The 24,438-nt window shown below is 37.7% G+C and overlaps 1 protein-coding gene across 8 annotated transcripts in view; it reads right to left on the reverse strand.

Moving 5' to 3' along the window:
• The window catches only part of CNTN4 (contactin 4), a 916,127-nt gene that overhangs the window by 853,949 nt on the left and 37,740 nt on the right, over positions 1-24,438 (reverse strand). Inside the window, exon 2 of one of the 8 annotated variants that reach the window (XM_038565812.1) lies at positions 19,727-19,856. The exons of the other annotated variants lie outside the window; for them this stretch is intronic. The gene's annotated coding sequence lies outside the window, so the exon portion shown is untranslated. The remainder of the gene's footprint in view (positions 1-19,726; positions 19,857-24,438) is intronic. 8 annotated transcript variants of the gene reach the window in all.

A 24,438-nucleotide genomic window follows, 5' to 3' on the forward strand; every position in this document is an offset into this window, starting at 1 on the left:
TCTCCATAAACAAAACATAAACTAAGAATTTAGCTAGACTATTATTTTCCAATAATGTTATCAAAATGAGCATAATAAATTAGAAAGAGGAAAAAGCAAAGCAAAGAAAAAAAAGAGCCTAGGTGAGCTTTGAAGTTCAATAACAATGAAAAAGAAATAGGCATTTCCTAATTTGCAAATCATGTTTTGGTCAAGACAGGTGGTCCAAGGTTAAAAATAATTGTGGGCAAAGGTTTGTCAAAGGATTAATCTAAATGCTTTTTTTAAAAAAAGGCTGTCAAACTGACCTTATTATTGTTCAGATAAGAAAAAGATCATAGTGGGGCAAACATAATCCATTCAAACACTGCTTTAAAAATAAAATAGAGTATTTTAATGGCTTTAATCTCATATTCTACAAATCACCTGCAAAAAAATGGCTCACATCACAAAAACAGAATGCTTCAATAGTCCTCAGAGAAAGGCAGTGAAGGGGGAAGGTTGAAAAGTTCCTGGCAGATATATAGTCCATTTAATATGAAATCCACAGGGCAGAGAAATTGGATACCTTTCATGAGGACAGTCTCAAAACCAACTTTCTGATGCCTTTTGTACCACTTTCTACTTCTCCGAGACCCCTGCAATTTCCCAATGCTCAGGTAAAACTGGCTTGTATCACCATAGGAAAAGCTTCATTAGGAACCTAAGATAGGTCAGGACAAGAGGTGGCAAAGTATGCCTAATGATTTTGTGTTCTGCATTGATATTTAATTTTCTTAATATATTTTTAATTTTTTTTAATTTTTTATTTATTTATGATAGTCACAGAGAGAGAAAGAGAGAGAGGCAGAGACATAGGCAGAGGGAGAAGCAGGCTCCATGCACCGGGAGCCCGATGTGGGATTCGATCCCGGGTCTCCAGGATCGCGCCCTGGGCCAAAGGCAGGCGCCAAACCGCTGCGCCACCCAGGGATCCCCCTAATTTTCTTAATATTAAGAAAGTTCATAAGGAAGTGTCAAGGCATAGATATGGCAAACTTTGGGGACATGCTGAAAATTACTATTTTCTTTTAAATTGCAAAAAAAAATAATGTTCAAACTCATGAAAGCTGTGATTTTATACTGAGGAGCAGAAGTCTTAGTAGAAAGATCCTTTTTAAAAGTATCAATTCTGGTGCATCAATCTTACACAACCATTTCCCTTTCAGATTTTGTCTTGTGCTAAGATAGTCAATCAGCACTCCAAGAAATTTTGTAGGCTTGATCCAGGATTGCTGACTGTGATCTGAAAATTCATCCCTACCTTACCCTCTGCCTCTCGGGATTCCTACATCATATATTAGGCCTCAGAGGCTGTGAACTGAAAGCCCTTGGGTCAAATCTAGCTCACAGAAATGTCCTATCTAGCCTATATAGTGCTGCCTGTAATGACTTAGGTTTTAAAAAGAATATAGGGAGGCTGCTGGGTGGCTCAGTCAGTGGTGTCTGCCTTCTGCTCAGGCCATGATCGCAGGGTTCCAGGAAGGAGCCCAGAGTCTGGCTCCCAGCTTAGCAGGGAGCCTGCTTTTCTCTCTCTCTCTGTCTCTCCATCCCCCTGCCTCTGTTTATTCATGTGCGCATATTCTTTCTCTCTCTCTCTCTCAAATAATTTTTTAAAAAAACAAATAAATAAAAAGAATGGTTGGCTGGTTGCCTATATTTTTTAAATCTGGAGATTTAACCCCTTCATAAACAATCAAATGAACAAAGGCCAACGGATGTCTTGCTTCTGTTGAAAAACCTAACATCTAGAAACAACTCCCTCTAGTTCCCAAATGGCAAGAATGGACTGGCACTGACCTGCCACACATAACTTCTCTGCAGCATTACCAGCCTTTGCAGACTCGACCACTGATAGATTCTATAACTAGTCTGATTCTCATATATAGATTACCTGATGCTCTTTGTGGTCCCTGCTGGCACAGACATTTTCACTTCCCTGTATCAATAATAAGTCACTTTACCAAGAATTTAGGCTCTTTTCATGTGTGGGATAGAAAAGATGAGGATTTGTCCAGCCATTTTCATCTAAGAAGCAAACATTTCTGATGGTTGTCTTTGGTACAACAGCTCAGTTTGTCCTTCATAATTCTTTTAGTAGTTATTAAGACCACAACCTACAATTGCATGGTAAGAAATTGTTAAATAAAAGCTTTTATTTCTTTATTATTTATGAAATGTATTTTAAGAAACACTGAGTATGTATATACTAAAATATTAATGGACAAATAATGAAGGACAGCAGACTTCTGGAAACATATCTGAACTTCTTACATTAATACTTTTGGAAAACAATATCCTCCTTTGTTGGTCTTTTTATTCTAAGCTGCATTTTCAGGAACATAAAATTTGATGTGTAACTTACCATTCTGTTCTATTTACCAGGGCGGTTAGAAAGCTCTTCAAACATTTTCATTTCCCATGTAGTGCAGCATGCCCAAGATTAAAGAACATGTGAATTAAATCCTGGCAACTTCTACTAAATTGAATCCAAACACTAATCCTTGTAATTTACGGTATGAATTTGAGGCTGACTCTAATTTCAGTATAAATGAAATCATCCTCCCTAATTTGGGGTTCTTTTCATTTATTTTCATAGATTTCTAGGAGTGATTTTATGTAAATGTGTACTTAGTCATGACTCTTAAATGGAAACAATGATTTATTCTACACTTAATTATGAAAGACTATTAATTTCTGAGAAAATCCAAAGGGAAAAGTTTATAAGTCAGATACTAAAAAATTAAACAGAAAGCATTCATTCAAAACGATAGCTTAATCAGTTACCACAATCTGGATTGACTACATTTTAAAATATAAAACTAGCATTTATAGGATACATCCTCTGAACCAGCACTGCTGCCAGATATCTGATTGGATATTTCACTTTATCATTAGAGAAACCAATTTTTATACATGAGCCTTAGATCTTAAAAAACTTATCCAACATCACGCAGGTAGTAAGCAATAAAGTCAGTTTGTGAAGCCAGAAATTATGCCAGGGTTTTCTTATGTTATTTTGTAGAAGTAATCCCCCAGTTTATACAGGCAACACCTACGAAGATTCCTTGCCATCAGCTACACTCATAGAAGTCTGCATTTTTATAAGCTCTTCTAGTGATCTTCACGCACCAGTCCTTGTTCCACTGACTCAAGAATTTCTTCCCAAGCCATCCTTTCCTCAACTGGTTCTGACTAATCCCAGTCAGTCTCTTCATCCGAATAAACACACGTACCTCCCCAACCTGTCACACTTTTCTCTGGGGTGGACATCTTTTATCTTCACATCTACTATCTTAAAACTCTCTTCCTCTAAGAAGCCCCATTATTCCCACTCCATTCTTTCTTCTATAATTCACCAAGACTTAAGTAATCCATTTTATATTAATATGTGCTGTTACACTTATCTCATTTTTAAAATATTTTCTTCCATGTGTACACGTGTAAGTAATTTCAGGTCAGGAAGCAAAACTTCTCTTTCTGTAGAAATCTATCTAACAAAGTAATGGAAGAAAAATGCCTCAAAGAGACAGGCAGAAAGAAAAAGAAGGAGGTAGAGAAATACTGAGACAGATCTGAATGACTCTCAAAATGACTGAGAGAATACGCACTCCCCAGACACATACATACCTATTCCAAAATAGCCAAGAATATCCATGACATGCTCTCTGAAGGAGGGAATGGACCATGACCTCTTAATACACATCACAGCAACTTGTCCAGCCTTCCTCACGATCTCATTCAACCACACCAAATTTGGCCCCACCAAAACTGGGGCCAGAAGATTCACATATTCTTATCATAACTCTACCAACACTTAATGCTGTGATCCGCTAATATGGTACTTGATTTCTCTTAGCTTCCATCTCCTTCTCTATAAGACATTTATTGAAAATCTACAATGAGTCTTACAGTCCTATGGAAACCAATTATTCTCTAAATCAGGTTCATATACAGTTGTATTTCTTATTCTTCCGATTTCTTTCTTCATGCCTCACATGCATAATGGGCAGGAAGTCATAGCACATCCACAACCAGGGAGTAGATATCCAATCACTGCCATTGCTTACTATGGCCACATGGTGGCACTGTTTAAGGATACTGTCCTAGGTTAAGCCACTGCTGTGATGGCTTTCGCTGATTTTTGTCCATGTCCCACATGGCATATGGAAGACAATTTAACTTTTTGAATGCTTAGCTCATCACAGATGGTCAGTAGTTGAGCTTCCAAAAGTTTCTTATGGCTCAGAGTTTTTAAATACCCAAGACCCCAGTGGGTCATGGAAGCACTGGGTTCTAGGATCTATCACCTCTTTGAAATTCTGTTTTCTCTCAAAGATACCAAGCATTTTGCTTTTATGCTCATTTGTACCGCTTCTGGCGCAGCCATGCTACTGGCCTGCCCTCATGGAGAAATTCACATATATGCTTTCAAGGAGAATGATTTTGGAATATCTGTCACTGAGGAAGAGAAAAGGCAAACCAAGTGTTATAACACTCCTCCACCTTTTGTAGGAACTCATCTATAAAACAGAATTATGAACTACGTTAAATATTTTGATGGAAAAATCAAGATGCAATTAGGAAACTACACAGGGAAACCTAATGCACACTGGAGGGCCAAAGAGGTGCTTTCTGAAAAAGTGGCATATAAACTGAAATCTTAAAGATGAATGGGGATTACTGAGAGTATTTCAGGAAAAATAAACCACAAGTGCAAGGACACCTGCCAATATGGTTTCACAGTACAGAATAAAAGAGAGAAGATGAACCTGGACAAGAAGGTCAGGTGCAGATCAAGTGGAGTATTGTACAAGCACTGGGAAAGAGAGAGAAGGAGGGGTGGAATTTAGGTTTAAAATCAGCTTTCTAAACATAATGGGAAGATTATGTATAAGGCTCACTTTATTACAATCCCAATCTTTTTTTGGAAACAATTCTTTCAGGGCAAAAACAGTTAAATAAAAATGAGTGGCAAGATGCCAAAGTGTAAGACACCAAAATACTTAAATTTTGAGAAGGTACTTGAACCAACAAAGAAGCAGATGTTGGAAGAGGTTTTGATATTGTCAGATTTGGGACACTGAGATTTTTTGCCTACTATCAAATCTATTTACCATGAGGAGGGTTTTTTCTCTGAATAGTCCCATATAGATAGAGATTCCAGTGATTTAATTTCCTCTGTATTTCTGGCTCTTTCAGGGATCACACAGAGGATGAGTAAATGGCTTTTCTGTATTGTTTGTTAAATTTGACTCTTTCTATGAATTGGGAGTGGTTCCCATGGGAACATCTGGACGTGGTGTAAGAGCAAAACAGATCACAGACAATCATTTGCGTCTTTACTGAAAGCACAGTTGGCAAAATATTTTATTCACCACTTCTATAGGAACAATTCTCTAGTAAATATATAAATATAACTCCAAGATCTAAAGAAGAGACTGTTTCATTGTTGCTTAACCCTCATCCTACATAAAGATCATGGAAACTTTTCCAATCCAAAAAAAATTATTTTGCACACAAACTCACACAAGGACATTATACTAAAAACCGTCAATAACGTTACCAACAAAATAGGCCAGTGTCAATGGAATGGTTCAAAGTAGAGTGGAATCTGAAAGAGAGAATGATGATTCCAGTGACAACAGAAATTATCATTTTGAAAAATGATAGAATGTAAATTTTGGTAAATTAACCAACATAATATACTACTTCAAGCAGGCACTATTCTCATAAAGTACAGCTAGAAGTATATTAGAAAAAGTAATTCTTGTGTGTATTTGTGATTTTCATTTAATCACAAAAACTTTTTAAAAATCTTTATGCTAAAGATCCTACAGTATCTTTCTAATAGCATTACCTCTTTGTAAAATTTATGCATGAATTTCTACAACTCCAGTGCTACAGTGCTTCTAGTGGAAGCCAACACAATCCCTTCTAAGAAAAAGAAATAACCTCTTGACTGCTCTCCCCACATCCTTCCCTGTGCAACAGCGAGAGCAATATTTAAAAGATAGCGATCACTACTTAAACACTTCAACTACCTCCCACCTCACTCAGAACCCAACACCTTTACGTTGTTTTATCATTCCTTTTGTGATGGGGCCACTATTTAATTTCATTTTTATACTCTTTTCCACAAAATTCCCCAGAAAGTTATGTGTCTGTCTCACTATCTTCAATTACTCTCTTTATTAACTCACATTTAAACTCACGCTTATCAGGCTTCTACCTCCACCACATTAGTGAACTACATGTATCAAAGTCAACAATAGCCCCCAGGTTACCAAATACAATGACCAATTCTTAGTAGTCACCTCTGACTGTTTCCCACTTCCTTCTCCTCCACATTGTTTTTTGATCCACTTAATGATTATAGCAACTTACTTCCCTTCTACCTCACTGGTTCCTCCTTTTCAGTTTTCTCTGCTTTGTTGCTCTTCTTCCAGAATCTTGTAATGATGCAGTAATGCAATCTGTGGTTACCTTCTCTACTGCATTCACTCCCATGGTGATCTCATTTCATCCTGCGGTTTTAAATACCATCAATACGCCAATAACTCCTAAGTTTCTATCTCCAGGCCAAATTTCCTCTGAACTTCAAACTCTTATATACAACTTCCTATTTCACTGCTTAAATGCTCTATTGGTGAGTTAGTGCCAGAAAACTTCTGCATAACAGAAAGCCCCAAAACTCAGTGACTTCCCATAGATCTGCAGGTCAGTCAGGGTGTGAAGATCTAAAGTGGGCTCAGCAGGCAACTTCAAGCTCTAGGTCTAGTTGTACTTAGCCTGGGTAGATCTGCTTCACTTCCACTTACTTATATGGGAACCAAGTCAAAAAGTCAACAACTACTCAGGGGAAGCTCTTCTCATGACGAATACAGAAGCCCAACCCTATGAGCACATCCCAATCCCCGAATCCATCTCACATCTTACCTCTAAGGATCCACTGACCATGAAAGCCAGTCATACTACAAAGACTAAGTCAGGAGGAGAGATACACTGCCCATGAACACAAGGAACAATAATCACCATGCATAACAGATGTATCTCACTTTACATATCCTCAGTGAGGACCCAGTCCAAACCTACTCCAACCACAGTCTTTCCCATCTAATCTACTTATCCAGACCAAACACTCAGAGTCATCCTGGACTCTTCTTTCTCTCCCACTCCACTTCTGGAAGACCTCAAAATACATTCAGAATCTGACTGTCTTACCATCTCTACTAACACCATGTATGAGCTGCCAGAATGTGTCCCTCGACTTAGTTCATTATCCTTCTGGCAAATAATCCTGTCTCTAACCCCCCTCCCAGTACAGCTGATGCCTCTTAATTTACTCCCCACACATTGAGTACCTCATTTTGTTCAATCAAAATGAAATACTCCACCATACACAAAGATAAACTCAAAATGGATGAAAGATCTAAATGTGAGACAAGATTCCGTCAAAATCCTAGAGGAGAACACAGGCAACACCCTTTTTGAACTCGGCCATAGTAACTTATTGCAAGATACATCCACAAAGGCAAAAGAAACAAAAGCAAAAATGAACTATTGGGACTTCATCAAGATAAGAAGCTTTTGCACAGCAAAGGATACAGTCAACAAAACTAAAAGACAACCTACAGAATGGGAGAAGATATTTGCAAATGATGTATCAGATAAAGGGCTAGTTTCCAAGATCTATAAAGAACTTCTTAAACTCAACACCAAAGAAACAAACAATCCAATCAGGAAATGGGCAAAAGACATGAAGAGAAATCTCACAGAGGAAGACATCGACATGGCCAACATGCACATGAGAAAATGCTCTACATCACTTGCCATCAGGGAAATACAAAGCAAAACCACAATGAGATACCACCTCACCCCAGTGAGAATGGGGAAAATTAACAAGGCAGGAAACCACAAATGTTGGAGAGGATGCGGAGAAAAGGGAACCCTCTTACACTGTTGGTGGGAATGTGAACTGGTGCAGCCACTCTGGAAAACTGTGTGGAGGTTCCTCAAACAGTTAAAAATAGACCTGCCCTACGACCCAGCAATTGCACTGCTGGGGATTTACCCCAAAGATACAGATGCAATGAAACACCGGAACACCTGCACCCCGATGTTTACAGCAGCAATGACCACAATCGCCAAACTGTGGAAGGAGCCTTGGTGTCCATCGAAAGATGAATGGATAAAGAAGATGTGGTTTCTGTATACAATGGAATATTACTCAGCCATTAGAAACGACAAATACCCACCATTTGCTTCGACGTGAATGGAACTGGAGGGTATTATGCTGAGTGAAGTAAGTCAATCGGAGAAGGACAAACATTATATGTTCTCATTCATTTGGGGAATATAAATAATAGTGAAAGGGAATATAAGGGAAGGGAGAAGAAATGTGTGGGAAATATCAGAAAGGGAGACAGAACATAAAGACTCCTAACTCTGGGAAACGGACTAGGGGTAGTGGAAGGGGAGGAGGGCAGGGGCTGGGGGTGAATGGGTGACGGGCACTGGGGGGGCACTTGACAGGATGAGCACTGGGTGTTATTCTGTATGTTGGCAAATTGAACACCAATAAAAAATTATTTTATTAAAAAAATAATAAAAAAATTTAAAAAATGAAATACAGTGGTTTAAAGACTTTATCTTTACCTCTAATTACCTATCCAAATATTTTTTCTGCTACTCTTTGTCTTTCCCATTCACTCTGTTCTGCTCATCCAGGATTCCCTGAGACTTTCTGAAAAAGCCAGGGCTTAATGCTACCTATGGAGTTTGCACTAGCTCTTACCTATGCCTCGCAACTTCCTCCCCTAGATACCTAAGTAGTTAACTCCCCTAGCTCCTTCAATATTTCGCTTGTTTTATGAGGGCTACCATGATCTCACTATATTACATTGTAGCCCACCACCCGACACGACACTCCTAACTCCTCCGTACATGGTTTTTTCTTGTATCACTGATTAGCTAATATTCTACATAATTATCCTATTTAATAGGCTTGCTTACTGTCTGCCCCTCCTACCTTTCTCAAACACCATCCATCTCCCCAGCCTGACAATGTAAATGTCATAAGGAGGGAAAAAATTATTTTTTCACTGGTGTATATCTCCAAACATCTTAAACAGCACCTGGAATCTAGAAAGCTACAAAAATGAATTTGTCACTGATACTCATTCTCACCCAAACAGAGCTCCTTTTTTGCCTTAGAGCCCTGACATTTGCTGTTCCTTTTCCCTGGAATATTCTTTGCCCAGGAATATTCTTTCCCTCTCATCATTCAAATCTCTGCCTACACACCACTTCCTCATAGAGGCCACCCTTGCTCACTTCATCTAAAGTACACTCCTCCCTGCTGCTTTAGCCCATTTTCCTGTTTCATTTTATTCATACTTCCAACACTTTCAAAAATGACTTACTTACTTGTTTGTTATTTTCTGTCTTCTCCTACGAGATTGAAAGCCCCATAAGAACAGAAACTTGGTTTATCTTACTCATCACTGCCCCCTCAACTCAGCAGTTGGGTTAGCCCACTAGAACTAAAACACACACACACACACACACACACACACACACACTCTTAATAAAAGTCCTCCCTCAAAGAGGAGGCAAAACAAATCTTGTCCACCTAATGTAGAAGACATATGATAACTGCAATGAAGGGAGGGCAAGCTTTAAGAAATTAAACAGGGAACATGAGTTTTGTGGTTAAACAGAATGTTTCCAAGTTCAATCATCCTTAAAAGCTATAGGAGAGTATGCCACTTGCCCAAGATAAACATGCTTAAGAACTACTTTAAGAGGAAAACCAAGAAAAATCAACTTCTGGCGCTCATTCTAGGTTAACTAATTTCCTCAATGAGAAAACATGCATAAAATGAACAAACAAGTTATTTGATGTTTCAAATGGTTAAGTGCAAGCTGAGATAGCTTTGAAGTAGCTGCTACCTAATCCTGAGGAGAAGATCTCTAGCCTAATAACCAAACTATCCCTCAGAAACAGACTTCTTCAACAAGGGGAAGAATCAGAAAACATGTCCTACACCTGCGTGTAGCTACTTGCAATTTCAAATTTCCAAAGAAGCTAAGGAAATAAAGAGATCCCAATTTTCTAAGAATGTTAAGAAATACAGCTATGTTAAGAATACAATACAAATAACAACTGACGTTTAGCTGGTATTTTTATTACTATTTTCTTGCTTATTAAAAACACAGTTATGAATGCTTTCATACATTTAGTACTTTTATTTCCAACAGCCACCCTATGCAGTAATTCCCTCTTCTATCTCTATTTTGGAGATGAGGAAACAGAGGTAGAGATAGTTTAAGAAAGTCATCTGAACTCACTTAGCTTAAACCCAGAGAGTATTGCTCCAGAGAGTATACTCCTAATTCTTAGCGTAAATGCTTTTTCAAGGGTAATGCCAATTTATGTGGTGCTTACCATGAGTCAAGAAAGGTCTTAGCACTTTGTAGATACTAGCTGGTAAATGTATGTGAATCAACCAACTCCTTATTTTCTCAGTTCTACTGCTTTATAACATAAAAAATAAAAGGCTATCACCACTTTATTCCATATTCAATTTGTACTGAGACTCAAAGGTTCACCTGACAATCTTGTGGAAATTCTTTTCAGTTATTGGACTAGCATGGGTCAGGCTCCTGGTTATGATGTCACTGTGTCAAAGCGAAAACATTGTGTCAAAGTGAAAAGTCAACTATGTAACCTACAAGCCAGCTGGTTTTTGCCATTCTACTGAACACTAATATAATTTTATAGTATGGGCAAAGCTCACTGCATCAATTTATATAAATTTAAGCATTACTGCTGTAGGGGCCCTGGGCAGGCTGCCCCAAAATGTGCCATTTTGGCATAAAGATTATTTTCAGTTAAAATGATAAAAACCCATCAGACTTAGGAAAGGTGTTCTGTCCCTCCTATAACTACCTTAATTTACACTGGAACGGAGAGCCTACAACAGGAAGAGAAGTATTAACAGAAGCCCTGTTTACCAATGGAGCTTATCTACGTAACAGGACAACCTTGTTTTTTCAAATATTTTCTTTCACCCAACTGCTAATAGTTTTCTCCAATATCCCTCTGCTTACCTCATATAAGCTTCATGTTGCCTCATTGTCTTTGGAAATTTCATGTCTGTGTGCATTCCTTGTATGTACATATATTAAATTTGATTTTCTCCTGTTAATTTGCCTCACGTCATTTTGATTTTCAGTCAAGCTACAGGGACCACAGGGCACAGGAAGATCTTCCTCCCTGGGAAGCTGGCATTGTCAGCATGAGACTTTAATTTGAGGGACACTGCTCACCCTTGACACTGCTGCAGCTGTGAGATTCTTGGGACATCCAACAAGCAGCTGGCAGAAGATGACATTTCTTACCACGTAAGCCTTCGGGATGCTCTATCTGCAGAGTCCTAAGGAGTGAGAATGATGAGAGTCCTTTGCTCTCTTTCTAAATTTAGATTAGTAGGAGAAAATATTTATGGAACTAGCTCCTTGGACCTAGTGATTCTTTGGTTAAATTTAGTAGAGTACTCTTCAGTTACTGGTCCATTTCTTTTTTTTTTTTAAAACATTTTTTTATTTTTTACATTTTTATTTATTTATGATAGAGAGAGAGAGAGGCAGAGACACAGGCAGAGGGAGAGGCAGGCTCCATGCACCGGGAGCCCGATGTGGGATTCGATCCCGGGTCTCCAGGATCGCGCCCTGGGCCAAAGGCAGGTGCTAAACCTGCTGCGCCACCCAGGGATCCCACTGGTCCATTTCCTCCCAGATACGGTCTTTGTATTTTTTTGTCTGTGTCATTTGATGTGTACATGAGGTACAGGCTGCTGCTAAGGAACATCCTGGAAGCCAAAACCACAAAATTAGTAGGCAAGGCTTGAGCACTTAAGAGCTGTCAGAGCTCTCATTACCTGAAAAAGACTCCTGGATAGGATAAGTTGGTCACAGAATGGGTTAGATCACAGTAGGTCACCCTTCAACCTTAAGAAAACCTCCATGCACTGAAGTACACTATAAAACAACACAGTCTCCAATCCTGTGCACATCCTTCATAGGTCTTAGTAAGACTCCAAGAGACCAAAGTCTTGGCCAAGACTGTTGATATGCATATTTTCCCTTTGTCTTATTCTATGTTTTAAGAGCTCTGCTTTGTGGCTTTGAGAATATTCTCTTTGGTCTCCACCATCGAGAGTGCACTTTGGTGACCAAACAGACTGGGACTCTTACTGACTCTCTCTCTCTCTCTCTCTCTCTCTCTCTCTCTTTTCAGCCATGACAGCTCTCAGGGATATTTGTCACAAGAGGTTCCAGCCCACAGAAACCTTTGTCGTCCCAACCTTTGTTGCTTGTTAGTGATGGAAAGTCCTATTCCATTATCTACCCAGTGTCCCAGATTAGCAGGCCTGTGACTGGAGGCATCTCACAATTTTGTGGAACACTGGAGACATCATTTTCAACACACCATTACCACCTGTGCAACAAAGGTCTTTGCTTTCTTAGACTAATTTCGGAAGTAAACTTTTGGATCATGAGGCTGTATCACCTATGCCCTCTCTGGGTCTTTGGTTAAGCCATTAAGGCTTATTGATTTGAGTCACTATTAGATCCTAATCATCAATGGCCAGACGATGGATCCTTTAAGTTAAGCTATATTTAAAAGAAAATATTCCCATAGAAAGCTCTCAGTTGTCTCAGTAATATAATGGCTGGCCTTAGGGACTTCCTTGACAAGATAAAATCACAGAAGTTAGGCTTAAGACTTAGAAATAAATGTCCACATCCAAGGTAAATTTCCCTTAAAATCTAGCCTCATCTGTCCTGTCTGTTTTAATTTACCTTTCCCTATTAAAATTTTACAAGGAGCATTCAGGCCTAATCTCTAGGTTCAAAGTGTATAGGCTGCTCATGTAAATGCCAGAATCCAGGAAATAAATTTAACAAAAGCACCTGAGAATGGCAATAGACTTGCTTTGCCTCTACTTTGTAGCATTGATAATCAGGTTCTGTCAGTTTCAGGCATCCATGTGCAATGCCCTTTGCAGGTGTATCCCAGATCACCCACTGCAAAAGAATTTGATCTCCTGGACAGCAGTAAAATCTCTTAAAGAATAAGCCCTTTTACCTTCACTTTTAAAAGAGCCTACAAAATTCAGGGAGAAATTTAAAAGGTTAATGACTGACTTACTACCTTTCCACCAGAGGAAAAGGGGATCAAAATTTCTAAGTCCCTCCCATAAATGATCTGTGAAAGATCAAGGACTAATAGAAGCCAAGAGTGAATTAGAAAGCTTTTACTGAAATGCTTTATACAGAAAATCTTCTGATTACAATTTTAGTTAAAAATCTCCTTACTATAAAGAAATTTATTTAAAAAGGCAGAGCACTTTTCTTGAATCTGCTGGGTTTTTATTACTTTTAACTGTAAATAATCTTTATGGCAAAGTGGCCCATCTTGGAGCAGACTGATATGGGCCCCTACACTGTTCTTTAAAAAATGGGAGCCTAATTTTATTTGTAAATATAGACTAAAATTTAGCATCATGCTGCTTTGAAGACATCACATAGAGTTACAGAATTTCAAGCAACATTTCTCATGGTCTAGAGCAATGCTATTTTCTAATTATGAAGATCTCTATCTTCATCATATGAACCTGAAGGTGCCTTTTTTTTTTAAAGATTTTATTTTTATTTATTCATGAGAGACACAGAGAGAGAGGCAGAGACATAGGCAGAGAGAGAAGCAGGCTCCCTAAGGGAAGCCTGATGCCAGGACTCAATCCCAGAACCCTGGGATCACGATGTGGCCAAAGGCAGGCACTCAACCACTGAACCACCCAGGTGCCCCTGAAGGTGCTTTTAAAGTACAGCAGTAACTGTGAGCTAGTGGGGCATCTGAAGTTGTGTGTGTGTGTGTGTGTGTATGTGTGTGTGTGTGTGTATATATGTGTGTATAGATACACATTATATATATTAATATATTATATAATATTTATATAAGTATTATATATATAATATATTCACCTAAAAATGATAACTTAGAGTCAAGTGACACATTTCTCAATAGAGCCCTCTATAGACTAAAAGTTGTCATTAAACTTGCCATGAAGTAAGTTTCTATGTTAGGCATTTAAACAATCAAATGCAAAGTGTACACCTCTTAGAGCAAAATAAAACCACTGTATACTACCCTGGAAAAATAAAACCACTGCATACTACCCTGGAATTTTTACAATGCTAGTACTCTTTAAACTTTAAGGCCACTGTAAGGCAGACAAAACATTTCTAAAATTATATACTAATCTAATAGTTCAAAGCTTGATGCAATATGATATCTGCCCAGTTTACTTTTTTTTTATTTTTGTTTATTTGAGAGAAAGAGAGAGAGCATGCACGAGGTGGAGGACAGAGGGAGAGCAAGAAAGAGAGAGAGAGAGAAAGAAGCAAACTCCCCACTGAGCAGGAAGCCCGATGTGGGGCTCAACCCCAGGACCCCGGGACCACGAGCCAAGCCGAAGGCAGACGCCCAACCAAACGAGCCACCCAGTTGCCTGCCCCTGCCCAGTTTACTCTAAATTGCAAAAACAAATCTCTCAAATTAGAGAAGAATCAGTAAAATATACGAAACTCAATGCAATTGAAGAAAATCTACATTACTTTAGTATTCGAGACTGCAGTAAAAAAATTCATACCCTCAACGAAGAGACACCACCAAAATCATTTTTAAAATCACTGAAGGAAGGGGATGTAATGATTAACTGGCACCCAAAGGTAATTGGCTAACTACTAAAAGGTATTAAATATATATTTCACAGAAAATTACATTCGTCCTTGACCTTTGCTCTTCTTGGATCCACTTATTATTAATATATCATAATACATAAATGCCACATATTGGAACTGTCTCAAGGCATATAGTTATATGGAAGGAGAGATATTAACATTCACTGACTCATTGAATTCCATCATCATCTGATAATTATTAAGTCCATTTATCAAGCCTCATAAGATTTAGACAAATGGGCTAATTTTACACTACTGTCATAGCCGAAGAAACAGTGTATTTTTAAAGCCAAAGTTGCAGAATTGCTATTAGTCCTACTATTTCTATGAATTACCTTCAGGGATAAAACCTCTCCACCAATCAGCTGTGTGGGAGCCACAAAATATTTCCAATTTGAGATACACTGTATATGCCCTGATGAAAAAAAAAAGATCCTAGGCCTTATGAAATAAATGAGACAGAGAAAACAAATGTTGTAGGATATCCCTTATATATGTGGAATTAAAAAAAAAAAAGCTAAATTCACAGAACCAAAAGCTAAAATGGTGGTTACCAGTTGCTGGGATTGGAAATCGATAATATGTTAGTCAAAGAGCACAAGCTTGCAGTCAGCAGATGATTAAACTCTTGGGATCTAATACACAGCATTGTGATTATAGTTAACAATACTGTTTTATATACTTGTAAGTTGCTAAGACAGTAAATCTTAAATTTTTTCTAAATGGAGGTGTTAGTTAACACTACAGTGGTAATTATATTGCAATATATGTGTACCAAATCAACACACTGTACATTTTAAATATATGTTAATTATATCTCATTAAAGCTGGAAAGAAAATGAAAAATTTTAAAAAGTAGATTATATTTCTCTATGAGTTTGGCCACCTCATTTATTTCAAATGTGTTTGTATACTGTGGATATGGTATTATAAACAACATAATGGACACATCTACAGATAAAGTTGATATTAAAAGGTAAAAAAGAAAGAAAGGAGAAAAAGAAGGGAAGGAGGAAGGGAAGAAAAAGAAATGAAAGAAAGAAAGCTGGCCCTAGGAGGTAGCTTCAGAAAAATCAATGTCAATGGAATAATATGAGAGTGAACACAGAATCAGTTTGAAGAATAAAAATGCAACAGGCAGCCATGACATGGAATTTGAAAACAGGAACATAGCTATTAATGAGTAGAGACAGAGGAGGACAAGGATACTCAAGACAGAAAATAAGAAAGGCACAAGACTAGAAATTTTGAGATCCATTTGAGGAAAGGTCATCTTGTTTGATCAGAGTGATACATATAAAGTAGAGCTTGTATAGAAAATAAACCTAGTCTTGTTTCATGAAGGCTCCAAATCAGACTAAGAAACGTATGACAAATATGAAGATAGCAGTGATCCAGTGAAGACTGCTGAGGTGGGAAATAGTCACATCCTTAAAAATTTGACTGAGAAAGACTTTGCTGGCACCTGTACAAAAAATGGGCAGGGTACGTTAAAGAGTGGATGCCAGGAAAAATGTCTTAGATGTTACAAAAGGTGGTCATAAAAATATTTAACAAATACAAGCAGTCATTTCCATTCATGACACATAGAAATTAACAGACTAGAGTCTCTTCTGATTTCTGGATTATTTAACAATGGCCTGTTAACACTGATACAAGATTTTTTTTTTTTTTTTGCTGATTTTTTATTTTCACTGGTTTTTATTTTTTAAAACCCAGATATGAAAAACATAGATAAAATCCTAAGTGGTATAAAAATCCAATAGCATGCTGGAATGCCCAAAGAACTAGACATTTTCTGTCATAGTCTGAAATGGTAATTAAAGACAAAAGTGTGAGCTCTAAAGGCAAAAGAAATCAGATATTTACTGAGTACCTACTAAGTACCCAGGTTACAAGTAACCTCCTAGGGAAGTACTGAGTATCACCATTTGATTTACTGATAACGTGATACATAACTAATATATATCTGGTAGGGACTGAATGGAGGTTTCTGAATGAAAACAATCTCATTTTCTATATACACTTAAACCTGAACAAAATACAAACTGCAAGTCATGACTATAAAGGAGTTATAAAATACTGTGAGTCAGGATCACCACATATTTTAAAATGGGATAAAACACACAATGTCAGTGAGCATTGATACCCTATACTAAGGGTAACCATTATTTTATGAAATATTAGTCATATATAAGTATTTATTCATTCATTTATTTATTTTTATGTGTGTATTTAAAGGGATAGTATTTAGGGGTGCCTGGCTGACTCAATGGAACATGAGACTCTTCATCTCAGGGTTGTGAGTTCATGCTCACATTGGATGTAGAGATTACTTAAAAATAAAATATTTTAAAAATTAAAAATAAAAATAAATAAAAATAAAAATAAATTTGGCATTATTGTAAAGTAAATTTGAAAACTACTGTAATCACTACAAGATCCTCAAACAAGACAGACAGACATTACTAAGCTTACTTTTGGGAATAAATTTTTAGTATATCTAAAATTCTAGTAGCAATTTTTAGTGTAATCTAAAATTCTAGTAGCAATTATTCTAAGTTTTGCATATGATGCCTGAATTAATACAATGGTCTATTATATTATTCCTCAAAATCACAATAAAGAATATTGGTAATATTAGCACATGGTTAAGTCTTTGCTTTCTAGAATACCATCAAATGTAAACAAAAATTACCATTTATAAAACAGACATCACAGATAAAATAACGTAGCAAGTTTACCTATTTGTCAGATGACTTCTATATTTAGATAATATAAATACTTTCCTAATTATTAAATCTCAAATAAAAGTGCTAAAGAAAAACAACCAATGCCAACACACCCTTTTTTAAAAAATAAGAAATATTCTAGTATAGTGATTAAAGCACCAGTTTGTGTCTCAGTCTATTGTAACAGGCTGTAGGTCTTTAGTCCAATTATTTAAGGTCTTTAATCCACAAGTATCCTTGTATCGATAGTGGAAATGATAATACTACTGACCATATAGACTTGTAAGAAGGATAATGATAAACTGCATGTAAAGTGTGGAGTGAGAATAACAAGATCTTAGAAAATGTTCAACAAATATTACTGAAACTGCATTTCACATTGAATGGTTAGTATGATTAATTTATGAAAAAAGCCAATTGCTGCTTTCAGTAAATCTCAAAACAACTAAACTGAACATGAGGCAAACAAGTCACAAAAGCTCAAGTTCTAAGGATATTTTATCATTATTCCTGATTTTTCCCCAATTTGTCTGTTCTTTCCTCTCAGTCTTCCCACTCTCCATTAACTTACATAAATTAAAAGCTCTATCTCCCCTTGCCACACTATTGTGTTTTATAGTATTATTTCCATGCCTCTAAGGGGCAAAGCCTCCAGTCTCTGTTCTGAAGGATTAATGGAGAAACAGGGAGTGAAGAGAGATGTAATGTGACAAGGCCAGAGTTGCTAGGCCAGCAACATGACCAACTGTACCTTAAAATTCCTTAAATGGGTTCAGATCACCATCATGTGATAAATGTGTGGACTACTTTATAAAGAATTGCTTAACAGTGATTTATTTCCGAGGGAAAACAAAATGACACCAGAACTAATTTGATGAAGTGACAAGAGAACACATATTTTAGTTGTGGGTCAGAGACTCTCTTCACCCTTCTGCTACCGTTATGTTCCAATGAGCACAGGAAATATGAGTTTGAAAACTACTCTATTTGAGGAAACAATTATGAAAAATAAACCCAAAGCATCATAGATAACCTCCATGTGCACATCTGCTCTCATGAGACCTCCCAAAATGGTTTTACTAAGCAGTGCTTTCCTGGGGAAGGAGAGAGGATGTAGATCATGGTGCAAAGCCTTATGGTTGTATCTTATCTTCCTTGCATATGTATTCCTGTTTATATGACTAAAATAAATCTAGGATGAACAGGGTGACTTCAGAGTTGAGAAACCTGTCCCAAGAAAGGCCGGGCAGATTTTTCTCTCTTAACAAGAGGATACCAGTGGCATTTGGCTGGCTCAGTCAGTAAAGCATGCAACTCTTGATCTCTGGGTTGTTACTTCAGCCCACTCTGGCTATAGAGCTCACTTAAAAAATAAATTAATTAAAAACATTAAAGTACAAAAACAAACAAATGAACAAAGGATACCATATCTCCCAGGCACTCCCTGCCTTCTTTATCTTTAGGTCCCCAATTCCACGTTTAAGAATGAGCATTAACACCAGGAAATGGGACAAGAAGAATAAAATACAACTCAGATCCTTAACAATCCTTGTTCCTTGTTGTAGGAAGAAGAGAATCAACTATTATAGGTAATCAAGTGCCACACATACCTCCACAACCCCCCCTTACCCCTTTCTATCCTGAACCCCTTGAATTGTTTGCACAGCCAAGGCTGATAAACTTTCTACAATGGGAACCATTCTTCAGAAAAGGGCCTGTCTTTCTCTTCTAAAATCTCTATGAAAACCCATAAGGTAGGCACAGATAAAGTGAGAAGTCATCAGAATTATTACACAAGCTGTTTATATGAAAGTTTTCAGGTATAAGGAACTCGTGACTTCTCATCTAGAAGCAGAAGAACAGTTTTAGGCTGGAGGCTAAGACCTGCTGTGTCCTAAAGAATCTCAGGGCCTTGTATGAGGGCTATGGTTAAAAAGAATAAAAAGATTGCACTTTGTTCACAACTAATTTTAGTTAATCCCAATCACTACTGTAACTCAAAAAAGGGGGCTCAGAAACCCTACTTCCCACTTATACCATTCACTACAGCAGCTCAAGTATTATACCTCAAAAGGCATAAAAGCAACCAAAATATTATGGTATAAGTCAGCTTTCATTACCCATTGAAATTAGTCATGGCTGCCTTTAATTAGCACCTTTACCTTTAGTGGTTCATCACAATGCAACAGCTCAGACATGGAAGTACACAGCGCATCCTTTTGGTTTCTGATTCTGTGCTTAGTTACAACAGAACCTTGGGTGATCATTCAACCATAAACTCATTTTCCCCTCCTATAAATCAAAGATAATAATAGCTCATAGGTTTGTGAATCAGTTAAGTGAATGTAACTAAATGATTAGGAGCAATGCTTACCTGGTACATAGCATGCACTTAATACTTAATAAATACTTAATAAAATTGGTCAAGTGGTATAATAGAGGAGTGAAAATTTAGACTGATATCTGAGTTCAAAATTACAGTCTAGAAAGGACATCACCAAGATGGCACATAGGTCATCCCTGACTTCACTCTCCCTTACAAGAACAAGTAACAATTCTAAAAGAACAAGACACCACTGAGAATTCTGGTACCTGAGGATGAGACTGAAACATCCCTCTCCATCCTGCACCATAGAGAATGACTACGTTAGAAGGGTCAGAGAAGCAGCTACACACTTATAGCACAGCGCCATGCTGAGAGGTCCCTCTTGGGCCTCCACTTCCTCTGGTAGGAAGAGAGCACCAGGGGGGAAAAACATCCCTGCCTCTCCCCAGAACTGTGGGCCACTTTGTGAAAGCCACTACTCTCATCTTGTCCCTGGGGATACTCTCATCTTGTCCCTGGAGATACAGAGGAATCTGCAGGGCTCAATCACTGGGTATATGTGATGGAGAAGATGGGGTAGAGCCTAAAAAAAACAGCATATGGATCTTGTCAGACTGAATTTATATCTGCAGGCAAAGTAGTAATTCTAAACCAGTGTTTTTGCTCATCTACAGAACCAAGTCAGGAATGTACTCTGACAAGGAAACTTGGCAAGATACAGATATGAGTGATCTGGATCTTCAAACAAGGAGTTTTGCTGGCCCTAGAGCTCAGTTTGCCCAAGTCCAGGTAAGTAGCTGAATCCCAGCCCCACCTGCTGTGGAGAGTGTTTTTGGGCCCTATATGACCAGAAGGTCTGGTGATAAGGCCTAGAAGTTACGCAGCACAGCAGTGCTCAGGCCAAGAAGTAGAACAAAACCAGGGGCTCTGTTCAGTCAAGGAACTGGGAGTACATGTGAGCTTGAGTTAAGACAACAAACAAAGGGTTCTACATGCTTTAGAGTTGCTTTTTCTCCTACTGAACTCAGGCAGAGACTATATATCATAACCGTTCTCATGGCTGAATACCACATTCAGCCTATTTGATCAGGAAATCCAACCATGGCACTTGGAAAGTCACAGAGCCCTTCAGTAGCTCTACCTTCGGTGTCACTAAACAGTGCAGGGAGTGGCTTCTCCCATCTGCAGAGCAAAACTAGTAGCCTCACCTAACCAAGACAGCAGGGTACAATTCTGGCCTGATTGGGGTTCCCAAACAATGAACTGTACAGGCTCTGGGTCTTGTCCTGTTGCCTTGCAAGAGCAGAAAAGCTAATTCATAGCTCTATCAACTACTGAATATAATACAGTCTCAAATATCTAGTAAGTCTGAAGGTAGGCAGTATCAGAGCACATCCTACAGCCTCACTTGAGCAGGAAACCAAGCCAGCAGTCCTACTCGCTGTTCTTAGCCAGTAGCACAGCCCCCATCCCCATCCTCAGAGATGTAACAATTGCCTCATTTAAAAATAGACCCTAATAGTAGGCCCCACCTACCCAAGGACATGATCAGCAGACACGCCCAAAACCCAAACTGACCTGACTGGTGATAAATTCTGTCAAAGCAAACCTGTAAAGTGTAAAAGAGGAGCCCAAGCACTCAAATGCACAAATGCCAACCTGATTAACCAAAGATTACGAAAAATCAGGTACACATGACACCATGCAAAAAAATAATAAAGCTAAACTGACCTAAAGAAATGACTAAATAACTGACCTAAAGAAATGGAGATGCATAAATGTTCAAAGATTTCAGAATAATCCTTGTAAGGAAATTTAGAGAAGTACAAGAAAACACAGACTGATAACTAAATGAAATCAGGAAAACAATGCTAAACAAAATGAAAAATTTGACAGGAAATAGAAACCACCAAAAAAAATAAAATAAGTCAACAAAAGAACTCAATAGAGAGTTTCAAAAATGGGCTTGACCATGTAGAAGAAAGAGTCAGTTACCTGGAGAACAGGACATTGGAAATTACCCAGTCAGAGGAACAAAAAAGTTAAAAGAATGAAAGAAAGTAAAGAAAGCCTATAAGATTTATAGTATACACCATCACCAAAAACAACAAAATTTACATTATAGGAATTCCAGGAGAAGAGAAAGAAAAATGGACAGAAAGTATAGTTAAAGTAATAATACTGAGGCACCTGGGTATCTCAGTTGGTTAAGTATCTGACTCTTGGTCTCAGCTCATGTGATGATCTTGGGGTCCTGGGACTGAACCTCATATTGGGCTCCATGCTTGGCAAGGAGTCTGCTTGAGAATTCTCTCCCTCTGCCCCTTCTCTCTCTCCCTCTCTCTCTCTCTCTCTAATAAATCTTTTTAAAAAGTAATAAATACAGTAATAATAGCTGAAAACTTCCAAAATCTGGGCAGAGAAATGATCAAATAGATCCATCAGGCCCAAAAGATGCCAAAGAAGTTGAACCTCAATATAGCTTCACAAAAATACATTATAATCAAATTGTCAAAGACAAAAAAATCACTTTAAATCAGCAAAAGAAAAAAGTTACCAGAAGGGAACCTCTATAAGACTACTGATGGTTGGGATCCCTGGGTGGCTCAGAGGTTAAACGCCTGCCTTCGGCCTGGGGTGTGATTCTGGAGTCCCGGGATCAAATCCCACACCGGGCGCACTGCAGGGAGTCTGCTTCTCCCTCTGCTTGTGTCTCTGCCTCTGTGTGTGTGTGTGTGTGTGTGTGTCTCTCACAAATAAATAAATAAAAACTTTAAAAAAAAATAAGACTACTGACGGATTTCTCAAAAGAAATTTTTCAGGATAGGAGGCAGTGGGGTGACATATGCAAAATACTGAGAGTAAGTGTCAACCATGAATTTTAGACCCAGCAAAGCTGTCCTTCCAAAATGAATGTTTCCCAAACAAACAAAAAGCTGAGGGAGTTTATTACCAATAAACCTCCCTTACAGGAAATGCTGAAGGGAGTTCCTTGAATGGAAGTAAAAGGAAGCTAACTGACACCAGCAAAATATTTAAAAGGTAGAAAAAATATCACTGGTAATGGCAAATATATAGTCATCATTAGATACTACAATGTGCTAACAGTGTGTATAATTCACTTACAACTCTAATTTAGAAATAAAAATGAACATAGTAGAAATAACCACATCTACAGTAATTTGTTATTAGTTATACAACATAAAAAACATTATATTGTAACATCAATAACCAAAAATGTGAGGTGGAGAAGTAAAACTGTAGAGTTCATGAATTCTATTGAAGTTGTAACACCTATTTTAAAATAGGTGTTATAAGATTAAGATATTTATAAGTTTATAAGTTTAAGATGGAAGTCTCAAGATAACCACAGCAGAAAACATGTAATAATTATACAACAGAACACAACAAAGAAGTCAAAGCACACTGATACCAAAGGACAAAAAAGCACACCAAAAAAAGGCAGCAGGATAAGAAACAAGAAACAACAGATCTACGAAACAAGAAAACAATTAACAAAATGGTAATAGGAAGTCTTTACTATCAATAATAACTTTAAACATAAACAGATCAAATTCCCCAAATAAAAGACACAGTTTAACCTGATTAGCAATCAAAACATTTGTGAAAATAACTGAACCAAATCCACAAATAAAGGAAGAAGAAAACATAGATCTAAACAGAACTATTTCATTCATCAATTTGGTCATGGTTCATTCTAAGTTACAAAGAAAATGGGAAACCTTAAAAAAAATGCAGTCTGTAAAATGAATCAATGAAAATGTACCACAAGTCATGAGATGGTCAGAAAGTATGTGGCTGTAATTGCAATATGGTGAACCATCCAAAGGAAATGAGCACTGATGCTTCAAATGATCTTGAGATTAACCACTTACTTAATGACAGCACAAAGCAAGGCATATATTTGAATGTAGTTAAGAGAGTAAAGAGGTTAAGGCCACAGAGTTCTCATTTTGTTTCTTCAGGGGAGAGCAGAGGTACAGTACAGTTTCACCAATTCACAATCACAAGAAATAGAGGCAAACTCATTCAAAAAACCTGAAAGTCATGTGCAAACTTCTTCCTGGATTCTCTCTTAAGATCTTGCACTATATGCATGAAATCAAACCCTGAAAATTTCTAGCAAGCACTGCTGCTTCCCTTCTCTCTTTCCCTTTCTCATCCTCCCCTCATCCCCCACCCGACCCCCACCCGTCTTTCCTCATCCCCTCTTTCCCCTTCTTCCGCTCCTCTGATCATTTGCAAAGGCAGCTATACTAGTTTCTGAACTGGTAAGGGAAGGGATGATTAAGAAAACTGAAGTGAGAAATGAAATAATATCCAAAAGGAATGCAAAGGCCCAAGCTTTTTTCTTAAAGTATATTTTGAAGAGATTACAAAATATTTTTATGAAAAACATTATTCACAGTAATCATATTATAGAGCTAGATGCTTCCACAAATATGGGGAAAAGATGTATGCATCCACACTGTACATACATGGCTTCCACTCTTGGCTGTATGACCAGTCAGGATAGATCCAACCAAA

The sequence above is a fragment of the Canis lupus genome, chromosome 20 (genome assembly GCF_011100685.1).
Source record: "Canis lupus familiaris isolate Mischka breed German Shepherd chromosome 20, alternate assembly UU_Cfam_GSD_1.0, whole genome shotgun sequence".
In the NCBI taxonomy this organism is placed as follows: Eukaryota; Metazoa; Chordata; class Mammalia; order Carnivora; family Canidae; genus Canis; species Canis lupus.